The 8735-nt window shown below is 47.3% G+C and overlaps 1 long non-coding RNA gene across 1 annotated transcript; it reads right to left on the bottom strand.

Annotated features, from left to right (window-relative positions):
• Positions 1–850: 850 nt before the first annotated feature.
• LOC123493781 (uncharacterized) lies at positions 851–2040 on the bottom strand. Its single transcript, XR_006662926.2, has 2 exons — positions 1351–2040; positions 851–1244 (listed from the first exon to the last, which is right to left on the bottom strand). It is a non-coding gene; the product is annotated as an uncharacterized lncRNA (long non-coding RNA).
• Positions 2041–8735: the final 6695 nt, after the last annotated feature.

The raw sequence follows: 8735 nt of genomic DNA, 5'->3' as shown, positions 1-8735 counted from the left end.
GGATTTAGGTAAATTTGCCATGGCAAACATAAATAGTAAAACTTGCCATGGGGATTAAAACTTTTATTGCCATGGCAAATAAATAGTAAAACTTGCCATGGCAATAAAAGTTTGATGTTGCCATGAGGATTTAGGTAAATTTGCCATGTTAACAAAGATCAAATAAATAGTAAAAACTTGCCATGGCAATAAAACTTAGATATTGCCATGGGGATTTAGATAAATTTGCCATGTTAATAAAAGGTAAATTTCCCATGGCAATAAAAGTTAAAAAGTTGTCATGGCGATTTAGGTAAATTCGCCATGTTAATAAAGGTGAAATAATTAGTAAAACTTGCCATGGCAATATTCGTCATTTTTTGTTGTTTTTGACAATTTAAAGAATTACAACGACAATTTAAAAAAATCAAATGTTGCCATGGCAAGAAAGCAATGAATTAGCCATGATCTCAGAACTAAATTTGCCATGATACGATAACTATATTGGCCATCTTCCAGGAAGAGTGTTTGTTATGATGTGTTAACTAAATTTGCCATGATCAATTAACTAAATGTTTGATGTTTGCATGGAAAAAAGTATAAGATTAGTTGCCATGGTCTACCAAAAAAAATGTCATGGTAGAAAACAGTAAAAACGCGCCATGATCCAAAAATCAAAAGTTGCCATGGCAAGAAAGCAATGAATTTTCCATGATACGAGAACTAAAATTTGCAATGATTCGATGAGTATATTTGCCATCTTCCAGGAAAATTTAAGAAAAGTTTTATAGTTAGAGGGCAAATTTAAGAAAAAATGTATAGTGAGACATGGCGATTTTGGAGGCAAAAAACGTACGTCGGAGTTGTAGTTGACAAGATGGAAACTGTGTCTATTCTCGAGGAATATCTTGCTAAATAAGATGTCAAATATATGTCTAATACAATGGTAACTATTTTAAGCAGAACCTCGGGTACACACCAAACTGAACTACTAACTTCAGTACATAGCTAAGCTAGCTAATTTATCACAACTTGACTCAGAAATCAGCTAGCAAAAAATATAACAGAATTTGAGACATGCCAAAGTGAATTAGAATCTGATGGTAACATTCAGGCTGCTTCAAAATTTGAGGAATCCACACATCAGTGCAAACAGGAGGAAGTAGTGTAAGGTACACAGATTACTGAATAGTTGCCCATGTGTTATTGATGATGGTTACAAACCAAAAGAAACGCCATAATTCTCTGAAGAATAATCTCCTCTTCTGTCCAGTAAAGCAACACTCACAATTTAGTCTTAATAAGCATGATTTATGCAGGTTTCCATGTAAGGATAGTGTTAGCAGAGTAGAGGCAACAGTAGATGCATACCTTCTAGGAAGGAGACGTTGACCAGGGGAGTCGACCTCTGGCGCCGACGGCCGCCTCATCACGGCCCGCGAAGTTCGAAACGCATCGTGATTGCCGAGCCCCAGGGATGCCACTAGGTTGGCCATGGTGGTTGTCTTCCCCACGCGCGCCGTCCTTGCGCAAGGTCAACAGAGCCACCCCGCACCGTTGGACCCTACAAATCCGGCGTCGATTCGCTGAACGAAGAGACCAGCGGACGGCGGCGACCAAGGCCACATCCACCAGAGTCTAGCGGGCCTCAGCGCCGCTGCCCCGCCCGCTTCCTCGCACTCCAGGCGCAACCACGCAGCTGCATCCGCGCCGTGCCCCAGCTGCCGAGTGCTCGCGCCGCGCCACCTCCGTCTGAGCCATATCCTCAGGCTCCCCGTTGGCGTCCACGACGAACTCCCACGGCGTCGGAGCCCCGCTGATCCGCGCTGGCTTGGGACTGGGAGTCGCCGCCTCCGCTCGCTTCATCGTCCTCGGCCAGCCACCACGCACCGCTGCCGTCACAACGCGCCTCCACCAGCTTCCTCATCCTTCGGCTGTTCGGCCGCCTGCTCCGCCGTGCCACAAGGCGAGTTGCGCTCCCCGTCGACGGCTGCTGTTGGCCCGAGGAGTAGCCAGGAGAGGAGTGGATAGGAGAACGGGGAAAGGCTAGTGCGGTGGAGTGAGAGCATCTCCAGCCGTTGGCCCCCAAAGAGGCATCAAAATCGCTGTCCGGCGGTGAGCCGGCCGTACAATCCGCACTGGGGCGATTAGGCATTCAGCCGTCGCCCCAGGCGCCGATATTGGCCCAATTTTCGGCCCACTTTCGACGAATAAAGGCCCCATATGGACGAGAACCGGCCCATATTCGGCGTGGTTCGTCGTGGCTCGGCGTTGAATTCTCAATATAAATATTTTTTTTATCACATGGTTCATCACAGAAATTCAAATAGTTCAACAAAATAGTCCAACAACAAATAATTCAATATAAATTATATAGTTCAACAAATAAAAACTCATATTTCATCACACGTCGAGCCCGGCATCGCCCTTGAGCCTCCATAGGTGCTCCACCAGATCCTGCTGCAGTTGATGATGCACCTGTGGGTCTCGGATCTCCTGACGCATATTGAGGTAGGCAGTCTAGGTTGCCGGTAGCTGGTGATCAACTTTGGCTAGAGCACCCTGCCTGTAGTATGGTTCAGTGTCAAACACTGGCTCTTCCTGCTCGCTCTCGATGATCATGTTGTGCAAGATGACACAGCAAGTCATGATCTCCCACATTTGATCTTTCGACCAGGTCTGAGCAGGGTACCGGACAACAGCAAATCGAGATTGGAGCACACCAAATGCCCGCTCGACATCCTTCCTGCAAGCCTCCTGCACCTTGGCAAAGTGGGACTTCTTGCCTCCTGGCATAGTGTTTGAGATAGTCTTCACAAATGTAGACCATCTCGGATAGATGCCATCAGCTAGGTAGTACCCCTTGTTGTAGTGCCGCCCATTGACCTCGAAGTTCACCGGAGGAGAATGACCTTCAACAAGCTTGGCAAAGACAGGGAGCACTGCAGCACGTTGATGTCATTGTGAGTTCCTGGCATACCAAAGAAGGAGTGCCAAATCCAGAGGTCCTGTGTGGCCACCGCCTCAAGTACCACACTGCAACCGCCTTTGGCGCCTTTGTACATCCCCTGCCAAGCAAATGGGTAGTTCTTCCATTTCCAATGCATGCGGTCGATGCTTCCGAGCATCCCAGGAAATCCTCTTGCTGCATTCTGTGCTAGGATCCGAGCAGTGTATTCCGCATTGGGTGTTCGCAAGTATTGCGGTCCAAACACTACCACCAGTGCCCGACAGAACTTGTAGAAACACTCAATGATGGTGGACTCGGTCATGCGCCCATAGTCGTCGAGTGAATCACCGGGAGCTCCGTATGCAAGCATCCTCATCGTTGTCATGCACTTCTGGATCGAGGTGAATCCAAGTTTGTCGGTGCAATCCTTCTTGCACTTGAAGTAGCTGTCGAACTCCCGGATGGAATTCACAATCCTGAGGAAAAGCTTTCGGCTCATCCGATAACGATGCCGAAATGTTTTGTCGCCGTGCAGTGGAGCGTCGGTGAAGTAGTCGGAGTAGAGCATGGAGTAGCCTTCGAGACGATGTCGGTTCTTTGCTTTCATCCGCCCCGGCGCCGACCCACCTCGCCGCGGCTTTTCATTGCTCGCCAGTAGGTGACACGTCTCCATCGTATCTACTTTTCCAAACACTTTTGCCCTTGTTTTGGACTCTAACTTCCATGATTTGAATGGAACTAACCCGGACTGACGCTGTTTTCAGCAGAATTGCCATGGTGTTATCTTTGTGCAGAAATAAAAGTTCTCGGAATGACCTGAAACTTCACAGATAATATTTTTGGAATTAATAAAAATACTGGCGAAAGAATCAACACAAGGGGGCCCACACCCTGTCCACGAGGGTGGAGGGCGCGCCCACCCCATGGGGCGCGCCCCCTGCCTTGTGGGCCCCCTGAGGATCCACCAACGTCAACTCCAACTCTATATATTCACGTTTGGGGAGAAAAAAATCAGAGAGAAGGATTCATCACGTTTTACGATACGGAGCCGCCACCAAGACCTAATCTCACTCGGGAGGGCTGATCTGGAGTCCGCTCGGGGCTCCGGAGAGGGGAATCCGTCGCCGTCGTCATCATCAACCATCCTCCATCACCAATTTCATGATGCTCACCGCCGTGCGTGAGTAATTCCATTGTAGGCTTGCTGGACGGTGATGGGTTGGATGAGATTTATCATGTAATCAAGTTAGTTTTGTTAGGGTTTGATCCCTAGTACCATTATGTTCTGAGATTGATGTTGCTATGACTTTGCTATGCTTAATTCTTGTCACTAGGGCCCGAGTGCCATGATTTCAGATCTCAACCTATTATGTTTTCATGAATATATGTGAGTTCTGTTGGAAATATGTCCTAGAGGAAATAATAAAGTGGTTATTATTATATTTCCTTGTTCATGATAATTGTCTATTGTTAATGCTATAATTGTGTTATCTGGAAATCGTAATACATGTGTGAATACATAGACCACAACATGTCCCTAGTGAGCCTCTAGTTGACTAGATCGTTGATCAATAGATGGTTACGGTTTCCTGACCATGGACATTGGATGTCGTTGATAACGGGATCACATCATTAGGAGAATGATGTGATGGACAAGACCCAATCCTAAGCATAACACAAGATCGTGTAGTTCGTCTGCTAAAGCTTTTCTAATGTCAAGTATCATTTCCTTAGACCATGAGATTGTGCAACTCCCGGATACCGTAGGAATGCTTTGGGTGTGCTAAACGTCACAACATAACTGGGTGGCTATAAAGGCACACTACGGGTATCTCCGAAAGTGTCTGTTGGGTTGGCACGAATCGAGACTGGGATTTGTCACTCCGTGTGACGGAGAGGTATCTCTGGGCCCACTCAGTACGACATCATCATAATGAGCTCAATGTGACCAAGGAGTTGATCACGGGATGATGTGTTACGAACGAGTAAAGAGACTTGCCGGTAACGAGATTGAACAAGGTATAGGGATACCGACGATCGAATCTCGGGCAAGTATCATACCGGTAGACAAATGGAATTGTGTACGGGATTGATTGAATCCCCGACATCGTGGTTCATCCGATGAGATCATCGTGGAACATGTGGGAGCCAACATGGGTATCCAGATCCCGATGTTGGTTATTGGCCGGAGAGATGTCTCGGTCATGTCTGCATGGTTCCCGAACCCGTAGGGTCTACACACTTAAGGTTCGATGACGCTAGGGTTATAGGGAAAGTATGTACGTGGTTACCGAATGTTGTTCGGAGTCTCGGATGAGATCCGGGACGTCCCGAGGAGTTCCGGAATGGTTCGGAGGTAAAGAATGATATATATAGGAAGTGAGGATTTGGACACCGGAAGTGTTCCGGGCATCACTGGTAATGTACCGGGACCACCGGAAGGGTTCCGGGGGTCCACCGGGAGGGGCCACCTGCCCCGGAGGCGTGCATGGGCAAGAGTGGGAATGGACCAGCCACTGAGTGGGCTGGTGCACCTCCCACCAAGGCCCAAGGCGCAGAAGATGGGAGAGGGGGAAAACCCTAGGCGCAGATGGGCCTGAGGCCCACCCTAGGGCGCGCCCCCTCCCCCCTCTTGGCCGCCCCTCCATCCCATCTAGGGCTGCCCCCCTAGGGTGGGAACCCTAGAGGGGGCGCACCCCACTCCCCTCCTCCTATATATAGTGGGGGTTTTGGTGCTGCCATACACGAACGTCTCTCTCTCTCTCTTGGCGCAGCCCTACCTCTCCACCTCCTCGTCTCTCGTAGTGCTTGGCGAAGCCCTGCTGGAGAACCACGCTGCTCCACCACCACCACACCGTCGTGCTGCTGCTGGAGTTGTCTTCCCCAACCTCTCCCTCCTCCTTGCTGGATCAAGGCGCGGGAGACGTCACCGGTCTGCACGTGTGTTGAACGCGGAGGCGCCGTTGTTCGGCGCTTAGATCGGAATCGACCGCGATCTGAATCGCTGCGTGTACGACTCCACCAACCGCGTTCTTGCAACGGTTCCGCATCACGATCTTCAAGGGTATGAAGATGTACTCCCCTCTCTCTCGTTGCTAGTCTCTCCATAGATTGATCTTGGTGATGCGTAGAATTTTTTTGATTTCTGCAACGATCCCCAATAGTGGCATCATGAGCTAGGTCTATGCGTAGTTTCTATGCACAAGTAGAACACAAGTTGTTGTGGGCGTCGATTTTGTCAATTTACTTGCCGTTACTAGTCTTATCTTGATTCGGCGGCATCGTGGGATGAAGCGGCCCGGACCGACCTTACACGTACGCTTACGTGAGACAGGTTCCACCGACTGACATGCACTAGTTGCATAAGGTGGTTAGCGGGTGTCTGTCTCTCCTACTTTAGTCGGATCGGATTCGATGAAAAGGGTCCTTGTGAAGGGTAAATCAAAATTGGCATATCACGTTGTGGTTTTGGCGTAGGTAAGAAACGTTCTTGCTAGAAACCTATAGCAGCCACGTAAAAACTTGCAACAACAATTAGAGGACGTCTAACTTGTTCTTGCAGCATATGTCGTGTGATGTGATATGGCCAAAAGGATGTGATGAATGATATATGTGATGTATGAGATCGATCATGTTCTTGTAATAGGAATCACGGCTTGCATGTCGATGAGTATGACAACCGGCAGGAGCCATAGGAGTTGTCTTAATTTATTGTATGACCTGCGTGTCAATGAAAACGCCATGTAATTACTTTACTTTATTGCTAACCGTTAGCCATAGTAGTAGAAGTAACAATTGGCGAGACAACTTCATGAAGACACGATGATGGAGATCATGGTGTCATGCCGGTGACGATGATGATCATGGCGCCCCGAAGATGGAGATCAAAAGGAGCAAAATGATATTGGCCATATCATGTCACTATTTGATTTTATGTCATGTTTATCATGTTTTTACATCTTATTTGCTTAGAACGACGGTAGCTTAAATAAGATGATCCCTCACTAAAATTTCAAGGAAGTGTTCCCCCTAACTATGCACCGTTGCGAAGGTTCGTTGTTTCGAAGCACCACGTGATGATCGGGTGTGATAGATTCTAACGTTCGAATACAACGGGTGTAAGCCAGATTTACACATGCAAAACACTTAGGTTGACTTGACGAGTCTAGCATGTACAGACATGGCCTCGGAACACGAGAGACCAAAACGTCGAACATGAGTCGTATAGTACATACGATCAACATGGAGATGTTCACCGTTGATGACTAGTCCGTCTCACGTGATGATCGGACACGGCCTAGTCGATTCGGATCATGTATCACTTAGATGACTAGAGGGATGTCTATCTGAGTGGGAGTTCATTAAATAATTTGATTAGATGAACTTAATTATCATGAACTTAGTCTAAAAATCTTTACAATATGTCTTGTAGATCAAATGGCCCATGCTAATGTTGCGCTCAACTTCAACGCGTTCCTAGAGAAAACCAAGCTGAAAGACGATGGTAGCAACTATACGGACTGGGTCCGTAACTTGAGGATCATCCTCATAGCTGCCAAGAAAGCATATGTCCTTGAAGCATCTCTAGGTGAAGCACCCATTTTCCCAGCAACTCAAGACGTTATGAACGCCTGGCAGTCGCGTAGTGATGATTACTCCCTGGTTCAGTGCGGCATGCTTTACAGCTTAGAACCGGGGCTCCAAAAGCGTATTGAGCAACACGGAGCATATGAGATGTTCCAAGAGCTGAAAATGGTTTTCCAAGCTCATGCCCGGGTCGAGAGATATGAAGTCTCCGACAAGTTCTACAGTTGTAAGATGGAGGAAAACAGTTCTGTCAGCGAGCACATACTCAAAATGTCTGGGTTGCACAACCGCTTGTCTCAGCTGGGAGTTAATCTTCCAGATGACTCGGTCATTGACAGGATCCTCCAGTCACTTCCACCTAGCTACAAGAGCTTTGTGATGAACTACAATATGCAAGGGATGGAGAAGTCCATTCATGAGTTATATTCAATGCTGAAATCAGCAGAGGTGGAGATCAAAAAGGAACATCAAGTGTTGATGGTGAATAAAACCACTAGTTTCAAGAAGGGCAAGGGTAAGAAGAACTTCAAGAAGGATGGCAAGGGAGTTACCGCGCCCAGTAAATCAGTTGCCGGGAAGAAGCCAAAGAATGGACCCAAGCCCGAGACTCAGTGCTTTTATTGCAAGGGAAATGGTCACTGGAAGCGGAACTGCCCCAAGTACTTAGCGGATAAGAAGGCCGGCAATACCAAAGGTATATATGATATACATGTTATTGATGTGTACCTTACCAGCACTCGTAGTAGCTCCTGGGTATTTGATACCGGTGCAGTTGCTCAAATTTGTAACTCAAAATAGGAGCTGCGGAATAAGCGGAGGCTGGCGAAGGACGAGGTGACGATGCACGTCGGGAATGGTTCCAAGGTCGATGTGATCGCCGTCGGCACGCTACCTCTACATTTACCTATGGGATTAGTTTTAAACCTCAATAATTGTTATTTAGTGCCAGCTTTGAGCATGAACATTGTATCTGGATCTCGTTTAATGTGAGATGGCTACTCATTTAAATCTGAGAATAATGGTTGTTCTATTTATATGAGAGATATGTTTTATGGTCATGCCCCGCTGGTCAATGGTTTATTCTTATTGAATCTCGAACGTGATGTTACACATATTCATAGTGTGAATGCCAAAAGATGTAAGGTTGATAATGATAGTCCCACATACTTGTGGCACGGCCGCGTTGGTCACATTGATGTCAAACGCATGAAGAAACTCC

Source organism: Aegilops tauschii, chromosome 4, assembly GCF_002575655.3.
Source record: "Aegilops tauschii subsp. strangulata cultivar AL8/78 chromosome 4, Aet v6.0, whole genome shotgun sequence".
Classification (NCBI taxonomy): Eukaryota; Viridiplantae; Streptophyta; class Magnoliopsida; order Poales; family Poaceae; genus Aegilops; species Aegilops tauschii.
The sequence above is the reverse complement of the archived record's forward strand: the minus strand, read 5'-3'. Positions and strand labels throughout refer to the sequence as shown.